This window comes from Camponotus vicinus, unplaced genomic scaffold (genome assembly GCF_025532165.1).
Source record: "Camponotus vicinus isolate PSW18456_S1 unplaced genomic scaffold, iyCamVici1.0 SCAF_3, whole genome shotgun sequence".
NCBI classification, from domain to species: domain Eukaryota; kingdom Metazoa; phylum Arthropoda; class Insecta; order Hymenoptera; family Formicidae; genus Camponotus; species Camponotus vicinus.
The window spans coordinates 22,977,842-22,992,332 of record NW_028141967.1 but is presented as its reverse complement, the minus strand read 5'-3'; the positions used below and the strand labels follow the sequence as shown (position 1 = coordinate 22,992,332).

Here is a 14,491-nt window from a genome sequence, read left to right as displayed (position 1 = left end):
AGATTATACATAATAAATACATAGCCACGCAATATTTAACATGCTATGAAATCAATTCAGACGAAATATTCTATTACTTATATATTTCTCGAAGTCTAAATTATTCGTCTCAATTATTCGTTAACAGTTAATATATTCATAGATTTTCCTAACCTCGCGATTCGTCTATTATCGCAAATTATTGATTTGAGAATAATGGAAAAATTATATATTTACATTATTAACGAAATATCTAAAAACGCGAGCAAGCGTTATATATATATATCTATATATCTATATATATGTATATGATCGGATTTGACATCTCTCGCTACTTTTTGCGAAAATATTTCAAAAGATACAACGATGATACGCGAAGCGTTTCGCTGTACTTCCTCCTCCTTCGAGTCTCACGGCGCGAATGATAAGGTCACAGCGGCCTGAAGGTCGTAAACAATAACGCGCTACGTCATCAAGGCCGCATTCCAAGGCAGTTTCACTCGAGTTGTTCCAAAATATAGACGTATTAATATATCACAACCTAAAATGGTTCTTAAAAATATTATATTCTCCGAGTATCTATCTTTAATTTTGCTATCTTTATATTCCTTATGATTTTGACAATTATCAACTCACACTAATTCGTTTTCTTGATTATCGCATTTCAATTAACCATTAACTCACGTCGTAAAATCGCGCGATAATGTGCAGTTCACTCGTGTTGTTACAAAATATATACATATTAATATATTACAACCTAAAATGGCGGGATTCTTAAAAATATATTCTCCGAGTATCTATTTTTTATTTAATTTTGCTATTTTTATATTCCTTACGATTTTAACAATTATCAACTCAAACTAATTCGTTTTCTTGATTATCGCGTTTTAATTAACTATTAACTCACGTCGTATATCGCGCGATAATGCGCAGATGCGCATTAGGACACCATGTTGACGTCATTCTCAAAGTTTTCAGTCATTAGTCGAGTACGAAACTGCTTGTTTAGAGCAACGTCTTTAAGTAATAAGCAATCGGTGATTTTATCGGATGCACATTTTGAGTCATTTATTTGATCGAAATCAATCGCGTGAGTCGACAAAGCAAGAGAGAGATAGTAATTTCTTATATATTGCGGTCTCCGAATATCTATTCTTCTTTCTAACCTGTATAACCTATATATCTATCGCTTGTAACGAAAGCTAAAATTATTGTAAAATGAACGCGTTGGCAACACTGACAGTATTGTATGAAGTTAACCACAATTTTTTGATGCCGAGCGAATCGCAGCTTCGTGTAACTGTCGCGATTTTCACATTTTTAATCCGCAATATAAAATAAAGTGCGCGTTGTGTTCGATTAACACATCGGGAGTGCGATGTAAAGTATCTCGCGATCGTATTCGGTTGATTAGTGCGCGGTTTTGGATAATTAATCGTGAGTTTTCTCGCGAGTGAGTGCCACAAGATGAAGCAACATGGAACAAACAAGAAGGACGAGAAGACCTGGAGGCATCGGGCAATGGAATGGAATGGAATGAAGTCATAATCGGGATGGAACAACTATACCGTGAGTAATCTACAATAATTTGGTTAATTTATTTTTGATCTATAGACTATTAATTATTCACGATAGTGAAAACTTTACGTAGTTATAATCGTTGTATATGCGATCTAGATAACCTACATAACCTATATCAAATAACCCAAGTTAATTGTTTTTGGAAATATATAAAATATTAAAATATTTTATAAAATGTTTATAGTGACGGAAAGTTAATAATTTAATATCGAAAGAATTACGAGAAAGTGTTGCACTCTCTTTCTTGAGTTTGAAATAATTATTTTCTGTCGAACTGTAATTATATAATTCTCGTCGATGTATCCCTCGGAATTATTTCTACCTTTTTTTACCGTATTATAAATTTGTAATACTCTATACTCTTTTAATAATTCTTTAATTACAAAGCAAAAAAGAGTACATCGCGCTTGATGCAGAAGAGATTTCATTTGAAAAAATCAATCGTGCGAACTAGCGACATGAATTAACATATATATATTTGTTTGTCAGATACGTGTGCATCGTAAATATCGTGTCGATCGAATTGCATTTACCAGCATTCGCGTGTGGTACGCGTGCTTTTATCCTTGTTCCATATTTTTGTCGCTACCGCGACATGTAAAAAAAAATATTCCCAGCAAGTAAACGAGAAAGAGAGAGAGCACTTTCGATGGTTGCACAATTGTAAAATTAATATGCTTCTGTGGGGAATCGGATAAGGAATCCCATTTTTATACCAGCTGTATTAAATTCTTTTAATAGAATAAAAATTAAAAATATATTTCTCTCTTTATCTATGCGATGTATCGCATTTAAATTTTCGTTATGAAAATGGGTATAAAGCCTGCAAAATGCAGTTAATAATAAAATAAAAAAATGATAGTATCTATTCTATCATTTTTTAATTTGATTCTATTTTTATAAAGAAATTAGAATATTTAAATTTTTGTTTTTTTACTGATAAATTCACTTTATCTGATAAATCCATATTTTTCACAAAAATTAAATATCGATTAACGTCAACTGGTATCTTATAAATGTCCAAGTAAACAAAATGTTTTAAATATTCTACTTAATGTAATCAAATCGAAATTGAATGATAATAAAATGGAAATCGAAAAAGAATTTTAAGAAAAGATTAGAGAAATGAAATGGGATTTTTTGGATTTCCTACTTAGAATCGCTAAATTTTAAAATTTATTACTTTTGATCTGAATTTTCATAGATTTTTCAATCTACCTATAATTTTTCTGGAAAATTAGATTGCAATTATATCTCCGAAATTTTTGTATGCGGGTAATTCTAGATCGCATTGATAGAATACAAATTTATATTTTCATCCGGAAAGATGCCGAACGATAAAATATTTGACGTATAATCAATCATAAATAATACTTTATAGGTGATTTTATTCGATATATAATTACTATTTTATATCCATGATGTTTTCGGAAAATAAATTTCCATTAGAAATGTTTACGCGGTCAGCAGCGAAAAAAATATGCGAGCACGGACAATATGCGAGAATGTAATCTTTCGTTTCTGCGTACGCACTTATTAATGAAACCATTGTCTCGCTGTACATACACAGCGTAACACTCTTTTTGCATCCGACAAATATTGCCGCATCGGAAATGTATCTGCACGAGACACGCGCTTCTTTAGAATTTGCTTTACGATCGCGCGATTCAATTATTGCGTGTGTTTTTGTTTTATTGAATACAAATACAATCTCCAACCTCGCACATTTTATTCATCGATCGAATTCATTTTATACATATCGGTTATGCACCCGATTGCCTTGGAGAAAAACACAAGTTATTCTCTGTTCAATTATTATTCGCGAAACTGTTTCTTGCGATAAAAGTTTCATTTCTTGATATTATAATTGATGTTTCTTTTTTCAAGTAATACAAGTAAGCTGATTTTCTTCAATTCTAATTAAATAATTTTTTAATTCTTTTCGATGTCTAAATATATTCTCTGCTTTTTTACCTGGAAGAAAGAAAAAGAGAGAAAGAGAGTAAAATATTTCGTACTTTTATCGTCAGCTTCGTTTTCGTAGTGGCTCCATATTTCCCATACATTGTTGTCGTCGATTACAACAAACGTAGACGGCGAAATAGACGGTTTGTCTTACGCAATACTGAAAATTATAGTACGGTTGAGAGAAGCCGACGATTAATTCCTGCTTCGAGTGCCTCTCGCGCACACTCGAAATTCGCTCTATAATTTGGCCATTATACGCGATATATACCAGCGAGCACCTCCCTGCTACCCTCGGGAGGAGGGCAGGGGGAGGGGGAAACGGTTTTCCCTCTTCTCTTTTTTTTTTCGAACACAATGAGCGGACGAACCGGCAGCTGCCTCCGGTGACACGCGCCAATGACGCACGCTCGCAGCTTGTACACGCAAACGCGGACGCTTTTCCTCTACTAGGCTGCACCTCTCTGCTTAGCTCGCTCACGAACTCTTATATCCGTTCCGGGTTAAATGCTTCCATGCGCGATACGTATGAGGTATTGGATAAAGGCACGTGTGTAAGCCGAATTGACGTAATCTGGACCCCGGAAGGCGCCCCAGCTCGCGCACCTTCGGTACCTGCGAGCTGTCGAACGTGTTGTAACTCTCTCTCCTCTAATCTTGGCACGCTGCCGAGGTGGCAAATGAAAGACTTTATAAACGAGGCAATAAAGAATGATATCTACATTATATGGACATCGTCACTTTTTATTTTTTTTTTTAATATTCTTTTTTAAATAATTTAATATACTTGTATTATATTTAAATATTCAATATTCAATATTAAATATTCAATATTCAATATTAAATATTCAATATCGCGTGTTGAAATTTTTATTTTTTATTTTACCTCGTATATTCTTATCTCGCGTTTCCTCTTCTCCTTCTTGCTTAAAAAGATTTACAGTGCATGTAGTAAATATTTCGTAGAAAGCACGAGATATTAATTTTCTTTCATGGAGCTGCACCCAGCGCAGCTGTCACCGATTTTGCTGGGTATTTTCCGTAGGATCAGGCCTAGTGGCACGGGCCAAGAGAGAGAGAGAATTTACTTACCGGGATGCTCAGGTAGTCGCATACACGTAGGTCGGATATTAGACGCCTCGGCACGGGCCGACAGAGTTACAATGGCGCGGCATTGCAAGGGTAAAGGGATACCTATAGACAGATACATACATCGCAGCGAGGGTTGTATATAGGTAAGAGGGAAGTTCGAATGAATTTAAACTGAATGAAACTTGCGTGTGTGTGTGTTTTGCGTATGCACACTCGTAAATCAAACTTTCTCGAAATGAAACGTGTAATTTTTGTTACAATTTCTCCGTAGAAGGAAAAATTTCATATTAAAATTCCGAATATCTCTTCTTGAGTTTGAACGAAGGACAAGTTTCATTTTCGCAATATATTTAAAAAACCGAGAGCACCTTTTGCTTCCTCGATATATAAGTGATCGAAATTCATACACGCGCAAATGATTATTCATACGATTGCTCGCCAACAGACTTGGCGGAGGCGCGAAAGAATTAGTGACTTTTTTTTTTTAATACGACAAACACTACTCTCGCGCTACCAGTCGAGCGACATTATGTCCGGGCTAAATTGTGCCCGAGGATAGGATTACTCAGCGACACCGGAGACTCGTGAAAACCGAGTATAAGTTTCTTCGTCTCTCTTTCTCTCTCTCTCTCTCTCTTTGGCGACAAACTGAGATGATTGCGGCACTTCGCAGCAATAAAACGCGATAAAACAATCGGCTTTTGAATATTATCTCTTTCCTCTTGTTCCTCTTTCATACATAGGTTACATTAGATTGCTTGACGCTTCTCAAGCTTCAGTTACTTTTCTCGAATATGATTGAGTTTGCAGTCTCTTGGTTTATCTCGCAAGTCTTATCATTTCTCTTTCCATTCAAACGCAATCTTTTTAAATTCGTTCATATATTAATAGCACAAAAAACGCAATAGATTTTATAATTATTTACATTCATTTTGTTCGTCCAAGTGAAATTTGTCAAAAGATCTTATGATTTTTTCATCTCACGATCCATTTTTTTCAACTGACACATGTAAACATAGATTGCAGTCGCTCAGTATTCTCGCCGATATAAAAGCCGATTATTTCATAGCTTAAATATTACGAATATTCGGAAGGAAGGGAAAAGTTGTACGATTATTATAGATATTTGCCCGGAGAAAAATATCGATGATCAACTGCCGAAGAATTCGCGACAAGGTCTCCTCGAAACGTACTCGAAATGTGCGTGTGACCTCGCTTACGTAGCCGTGTGGACCCCACTTAACCAATCGTCCGGCGATAATCCTCTCCTTCTCGCACTCCCGTCGCCCGTCTCTCTTCCTCTCTTATGTCAGCCCCACCCGATATATCTCTCGACCGTTCTTTCACTCCAGAGCCGCGCCAGCGCGGCGCTACTCTCATTCATTCGCCATCCCTGTCGATCTTTGTCGCCTCTTCGCTCTCTCTCTTTTTCTTTCTCTCTCTCTTCCTCCTTTCTTCGCGAGTGTTCTACGACCGTCCTTTTACCCTGCCCCTCCATCGCCCTGGAATTCCGAAGCGTGAGCATCGCGAAGAACCGTCTATTTAGTAAGATGTAAATCAGAACGAATCTATCTCTCTTTGACTAACGATAGCGCCTCCGAGAGACACGTCGCGATGTCAGTTTGATTGCTCCTATCGCTTGTTTTTTTTTCGAAGCGTGCAAGCTTATGTTTAAAAGCACTCGTAGATTGCGTAAAAAGTAGAAGGAGTATTCATTATTATGTAATCATACGATAGAGTCACTTAAAAGTTCACGACTCCTTGTCGTATATCGAGATAGAGAAAGAAAAATTATTGATAACGATTTTAAAAAATTTCGTAGAGATACTTTATCAAAATTTCCATTCACAATAATTGCGACTTGTAGATAAACAATAACGAGTGAAAATTAATTATCACATTTATAATTACTTTAAATGGGATTAAAAATTGGACAAGATTTTTGCCCGGTAAAAGGATTAACATTCGTTTCTCCAAAATACCTCGAAGCATAAAGGGTTCGTGCTCAAAAAATTACCTGTTAATTTCTCTCGAGAGACTCGGAGAAACACTTATCAACATTTTTCACGGGCACGAGTCAACCTGGTATACTTTAGTATACTTTGCGTAGGTGTACCGACACACTCTATTGTGTCCGAAACACCAGTCATGCGGCTCGCCGGGAAAGAGAGAAAGCCTCGATCCCTTCATCCGTTCATCAGGGAACCACCCTTCACGGAGCGAATTCGACGAATGCGTGATCGTGGCTGCAAGTCTCATTCTTGAAAACCCCTCCGGATGTTTTTCTTTTTCATCCGTGTAATTTCCTTCCTGCACGAATTTATCATTTTGAGTAATAGTTCATCTTAAATGATCTAATAATTCTCTAGTCTACATTTTTTAGAAAATTTAGAGAATCGTTTTACTTAGAAGAAACAAAAACTAAAAGAAAAGTTTGCATTTTTATCAGAAAAATTCATAATTACATATATGTTTAATTATATGATGCATTGTAATTAATTTCCACATATTCCGATAGAAGATTCTCTCATCTCCTATCGGACATTCATTAAATGCTTTTCTGCATCAATGCTCAATATTGCACACAATTCTTTCGCATTTACGAGAAATACATATGCATCAATCTATGTCAAGATGAGTAATTGTGTTTTTGTTTTCTATTCAGGATCGACAAGATTTTACATTTTACAAGAGAAAACAATAAATGAAAGAGAAAGTGAATTAAATTACGTAATATTATAATTTATTATATATTATTATAATTATATATTATAATTATTATGAGCGAAAGATGTGGGCTAAAATTACATAGATATAAATATATATTTTAATTAAAAAATTAATACTAACTGTTAGGATTTAAAAAGTAAAAGCCTGACTTAATATTATATAGATATTAGATGAATGAGAAATTTTTGAAGAAAAGATCTGTTTTATAATTAGATGTGGACGTTTGGGTGATAGTAGATCGTAGGTGAACATAGATAAATCAATATTGACGCAGACGCGATGTATCAGATACGATAAAGTGTCTTTTTAAAATTGTGGATGATAAATATTCGTGTGGTTTCATAAAAATATTATTACGATTACACGTGTTACTTTTCATTCTTGAGTTTATTTTCGATTTTTCCCTTCTTTTCTCTCCGTGCGGGATGTTGTAGTGTCATTTCAGGCGGCAGCGCGTAATCTCCATCGTTGTTCTTATATGAGAGAGAGGAATTTCTCTCCTTCTTCCTCCAAGCGCTTTCTACCGTGAATGCCGCTGGCAACTGCTAATTAGACACACGCCTGTCCATTGTAGGGATGAGAATGGCACGATGACGCGGCGGTCTTTCTTCGCGATCAAGAGAACTGAGCGAACAAGAGAGAGTGAGAGAAAGAGAGATAGAGAAGAGAAAAAGAGAGATGCGAGCAAAAGGCTGTCGAGAGCGCACGAAAGAATCGAACAAACTTCATACACCTTTCGTTCTTGAGTGCCTCGAGTTTGAAATAATCGTGATTTGTCATTGCGTGCGCGTAGTTTCTTTCGTAGATAATTTTATAAATTTCTTCTTTCATGTATTAATGTGTCTTGGTAAAATGTTTCTCTTATAAACATTTTCTTGTGTTTGCCAATATGTCTGCTCCCACATTCTTGTTATATTTTTCCTTACCTCCTTAATTGTTATCATTTGTTTATAAATGTGAATATATTAAAATAATACTGAATTTATATATCTAATACGAAATAAAAGATATGAATCGTTACTTGCAATTTTATTATTTACATTGCAGTGCACAATATTTCTATTATTCTGACTAGATGCAATAGCGCCTCTAAAAAACACTGAACCGTTTTAAGACAACTATATGATCTGTAATAAATATTCAAGAGCTAGAAGATTTTTCATCCACATTTTCTGATATCAATAAAACTAAAGTATAATCGTTAAATAATTTCTCATATGTGTGGCATCTTTCTGTGGATAAAAATATAAATTTGTATCGTGCTAGCATGATTCAGAATTGCAATGTTACACTTTTACTGAATTTTTTAATGAAGTTTATTTTATTTACATTTTTTATTACTTATCTATGTAAATTAAGTGTACATTGTTATATGCATATCTGATAAAGAAAGAATATATAACAATTGTTAAAAAAGGATTTAGGATTCGTAATGGCATGTGCTGTTTAACGAAAAAAAAAAAAAAAACAATCCATACATATATATGATAAATCAAATGATCTAAAACTAGTGCCTGATCACTTATATATCTGATTAGGAGGCGACGTGTCAATAAAGTGCCGACATTTTTATTATTTCTTATTATATAGGCTCTAAATAATTATTTAATTATTCGTCTCTCTTCTTCTATAATTTTATAAATTTAATAATCTCTGTATATACCACCCTCGAACATAGTTTTTGGAACTTTTACATGTCGGAATAATTAACAATGTGGAAAAAATGGGCAGGAAAAAATCGTAGTAGACATCATACGCGTCGAAAGGGAAAATATGTCGGGGCGCGAGACTCCATTTTGACGGCGGCGTCGCGACGCGCATCTCCTGCGACAAGACAGAAAAAGAGAGGGAGAGAGAGAGAGAGAGAGTGTGTATGTGTGTGCGTTTGTGTGTGTATTTGTGTGTGTCACCGGTACTAACGAGCCGCGGATAACCAAAGATTGTCGGTCATCGATGCGACCCGTAATTAGATGCTATCTCTGCGCCGTTTCCCGGGGGATCGACTCTCTCGGGGGAGCGAGATGGATGCATCCTTATCCGTCGGTTTTGCGACGATAATTGGCCCCGTTTACAATCGCCGGCCAGCCGGTCTCTCACCTTGAGAGGACGTCGTCCTCTCGCGCCCCGTCGTTTAGCGGCGGACGGAAGTGCGATCGACGATTGTGACGCTTGATGGCGCGTAACGAAGTGACGTCATAATATACTCATAGTCACGACTACGCGACTATGAATAGTCGCGTGCCATTTGCAGTCGCGGCACCATATGGCATAACGGTGCGCCGTTCCCGTTTACTCGCTCTCGTAACTCGCGACTCTCTTTCGCAGCCTTATCCCGGAAGACGTTGATTAGCGTCGAGGAAAGTCGCGGATGATCCTCGCGATTTTATTCGCAAATTTCGCGATGCTAATGATATCGTGATAGGACCCAACATTTGTGTTAAGATATCTAAATGCAAACAATTTCTGATATTTGAGTTAATTTGTAAGAGAGTCCAAATTTTTCTTTATTTAAAAATGAAATTTTATGCGAAATTTTCAAATATTTAGTCTTCGATTCGAGAAAAGAAGGATTGTAAATTTTATCAGATTTTTTCATTATTTTCATATTAATTACATGTTAGAGAATTAAAAACTGAAGATACATTATTAAGAATTGCTTGTCATTTATATTGCTTTAATTCGCTTAAATTTTTTTAATAACGTTAGAAGAGGAGAAATCTCGGAAATAATCGGTATATTCTATATAAATTAAATAATTAATTTTGTGACAAAGATTTAAATACATCAGGATATATCCAATGCTGACGAAAATTAAGGAGATTGAAAATTATTTAAACTTACTATAATTTGAGGACAATCAGATTCAACTTGAATCTTATGAGTATTTGCATATCGCTAAAATAATGAACATTTTTATATTAATTTTCTTTATTTTACATCGAATATCTTCCAACATCGAGCATTTTTTCTTATCCTAGATATTTGTTGAAACATTGATGCAACATATTTTTAACAAATTATAGATTTACTTGTCAAAAGTTCCAAAAATATTTTTTGAAATGCAATTTCTCGAAGGAACAATTTCAGAGAGTAAGTCACATATTTCTATTTATCCTCCCATCATATCGAAAGAGAGAGATGTCGATTTTTTGTCATATCAAATTATATCGACTCGCGATATTTTAGTGATGTTTATTGCGATAAATACGAACGATCAGGTGACACGAGAAGAAAGAGAGAGAGAGCGAGAGCGAGAGAAAGAGAAAACTCTCTCTTCGAAGGACAATACCGATAGACGAGCAAATCGATAACGTTAGATAGATAGAGTATCGCGAAGAAGTACTTTCCTTCCTAAAAATACTTCCGCAGCAGAATATGATTGATATAATTATATCGATTACCGTGCGATATTTTATCTCGCGAAATTGAATCGCGGAATAGAATGGGATTTGCAATCATTTCTTTACAAATCTGGAAATAAACCGTATTTGTGTTTAACGTTGGAAAATCATGTGTATGTATATATCTATAACGAGTATACAAAATATCCCAAAATTATCGGATATTTTTAATAGCAGATTTTTTGGCCAATTTTTAACATAAAAATGTAAAGAAAGGTCATCATTTTTGCATGTTTTAATTAAATATGTATTATGTGTGTGTATATATATATATATCTATAACTAAACCTCAAGTTAAAATTCTATTAAAGTAAACGCCACCTGAAATTAACTGAACTATGCAATTTTTATAATCTTGCAATTCCATAAAGCTTAATTTATTTATGAAAAATCTTTCTTTTTCAATCGCTCAATTAATTGAAAAAATTGATGCCATGTTATTTTTGCTGAAAAAACGTATCCAAATTGAACAGAGAATCTATTATTAAAAGGATGATAATTTTGAGGTACCCTATATATATTTATTGCTTCCTCTTGTTGTTGGATTATATTTATATATTCCGCATCCATTCTTAGATTCTAAATTAAGACACATTCTACACTCGTTGCCAAGTAATTCCTCCATATGTTATCGCGGGGATTAGGTTTCCACGTGTGAGTGTCTATATAAATAGATATCTTCATAATTACAAGCAAGACGCAAGCGATTACATCATCATTGCTGCCTCATTAAGTGTTACATAATCATCCGCAAGATTTTCCTTGTGCTCAGGGAGAGATTCGCAGTCACCTTCTTTGGTATGCGATCGCCGTATCGTGCATGTCTTCCTTTCTATCGAAGTTGGGTGATCAGAAACGCGAACACAGTGAGATGGAAACGTGGTAGCGAGCAGCGGCAACCGAGCATCTAAAAGAACGAGGACCAAGGACAAGGAACGGGAGAGCATTTAGCTAAACATGCGACTAGTTTTTGTCGGGTAACTGCGAAAGGCACAGACACAGAGAAACGAGGAGAGAGAGAGAGAGAGAGAGAGAGAGAGAGAGAGAGAGAGAGAGAGAGGGAGGGAGGGAGGGAGGGAGGGAGGGAGAGAGAGAGAGAGAGAAAGAGAGACACTTCATCACCAGGTGGCAAGTGCGCTCTCGGAGAACCTGCATCGCACGTGTTGAAGATCTTGGATGATACGAATTTAACGAAGCCGCGGGAGAATATCGGATTTCGATCATTGGATCTAGTTTTGCATAGTTTTAGTTAGTAGACTCCCTTAAATAGTTTTTCGGTTCGTTTATGAAGGACGTTGATTGACTCTGATTTTATCGTCGATAATGATAATTAAATTCTGATATAATTGATGTAAAGAGGAAATAAAAATCTCGCTGTCGTAATCATTTTGATTCTAGTTCTAGTGTCAAATTTGTTAAATATATCCAATAGAAAAAAGCTGCTATTATATTTTTTAAAGTAAAATTTACGCGGTATTTTGGAAAATAATTAGTTGTAGATATCTTTTTCCAACAAGATCGATATATAACAGAATAATTAAACAATATATTTTTCTATTTAACGTCAAATACAATAGATGTCCCAGAATAATCGCGTATCCTTTAATAACTGATTCTTTGGCAATTTTCAGCAAACAGAGGTAATCTATTTTTTCAGCAAAAGTAACATGGCATCAATCGATAATTATATGAATAATTTGTGACTCATATAAGCGATTTAAAAAAATGTCTTTTTCCAAACAAAACTTTGTGAAATTAAAAATTAATAAAACTGCATTGTGTCCCATTAGAGTTTCAGATAGAGTTTACTAGAATTCTAATTTAAAACTTGGTTACAAAGATATACAATGGCAAAAATTGGAAACTTGCGAAAAATGATGGTTTCTCTTATATTTTTGCTTAATTTCAAATTGGCCAAAGAATCTGGCATTAACAAAAGATCAAGTGATTTTGCATTCTACATTTAAGTGTTTAATAGCAATAATAATATACGCATTTCGTCGTCGTCGATTTTTTTTCACAAATATATTATTTTATTTTTTGCCGCATTTTTCGCCATGATTTCTCTGTCAGAAAGGAAATTGTACGTGTCATGTTATCAACCTGTCAATTGTATGCGTCATGTTATCACGCTTGTGTGGCGTGTTATTTAGAGACACGAATGAGAACATATCTTCGCGTTCTGTGTTTTCAAACTGCATTATCCGGTTCGTTTAAATGATAGAAACCATTTGAGAGAAACATCGATCGTTTACTTTCGTTTACATCGTTTACATCGTTTTCTACTTGAGCTTTCGCGTTTAAATCATAATATTTCGAACAGTAGTAGTTGATCGATTTCTCACTCTAATTTATATATGATTTGTGGGAAATTTGTCGTTGGACGCGCGAAAATAAATTCTCGCGATATATCCTCATAAACGGAACGTCCGTTGCTAGAATGGGGACATTTGCCTAGATAAAACGGTCAGCTGGATCCCGAAATTACGGCCTTGGCCGTAAATCGGCGAGCGCGACGCGCCGTCACAATTTCGCGCGGACGTTAATTGTCGTCCGCGGTTGAAATATTGTCGGCGACTTAACGAGGTCTGTGCACGAGGATGTACATACGTTGGTACGCACGTTTCGGTGACGCTCTATGAGATTCCCGATCGCGCTCATCCATACTCCGAGATGAAAGTTCGGTGGGCGATCGATGATCTTACCTTCGACAATCGGGGATAGGGACCGCAAAATTTGCGCGATATCGATGATAATTGTCAGAGCAGCTTCGTAAAAAATGCCTGATTATCGTCGGGAAAAGATGGGGCGAACAATTTTATCACGCTGCTCTCTCCTGCGCCCGAACTATTGATTTTTCTCATACGGTTCTCGCGCGCTACGCTCTTTGTAGAAAATTCGGTTCATTCTACGATACAGGAATTTCGAGGAGAAAATAGAAAAATAGAAAAATATGGTTATTGGGTTTTAAGTCGGATTTTTAAAACAATTCTTGCTTTAAGCAATTCTTCTTCTTCTTTTGTCGGATATTTTTTGTAGATATTTTTGTTATCTATTTATACTTTTCAGAGAAAATTTCTAACCTGGCTGTTTTTTTATCAAAAACAGGCATTCTATATATTTAGAAATTTAAAAACAAAATTATTTATGAACAATCGAGCAATATACTATTTAATTTGACGCTTAATATATACATATTAACGCGACTAACAAGCAGTGAAAATCAACTATTGTTTTTTTACAATCATATCAACATTATTTCTTATACAACATTTTTTATACAACATTTTTTATACAAAGTTTACTTAGTTTTCCTTAAAAGCTCAGTCGAGGCTCAAGCCGAGAAGATGCGAATGATCAGAAGGAATATCAATAAGAAAACATTATTTAATAATTCTTTTAAAAAATTATTGTATATACAAAATTTCATAAAGAATTATCTAAAAAAAATTTGAAAAATTAATATTTAATATATTTATGCTTATTCATATTGATATTCTTTTGTAATTTTTCATTTATCTGGACTTCATTTTAGACAAACTTTATCAAAACTTAGCATGGTGACATCGTCTTTCCTTGTCGTCTAAAGCGAGAGAATCACGTCTGAATCGGATTGTGATTCATGTATTTCCAGTCTTAAGATTTGTTATGTTTTCCTCGTCAGAATAGCATGCAATGCAGCTCTACACAGAACAGTAGGATACGGTAAGACAGTAGTCGGCATTTGGTTCTGCCTCGATCGT

At 35.1% G+C, this 14,491-nt stretch overlaps 1 protein-coding gene across 1 annotated transcript in view; it reads left to right on the top strand.

Moving 5' to 3' along the window:
- The first annotated feature begins 1,342 nt into the window (after positions 1–1,342).
- The window catches only part of LOC145967851 (ras-related protein Rab-37), a 146,936-nt gene continuing 133,787 nt past the window's right edge, over positions 1,343–14,491 (top strand). The window contains exon 1 of the mRNA XM_083092864.1: positions 1,343–1,548. The gene's annotated coding sequence lies outside the window, so the exon portion shown is untranslated. The remainder of the gene's footprint in view (positions 1,549–14,491) is intronic.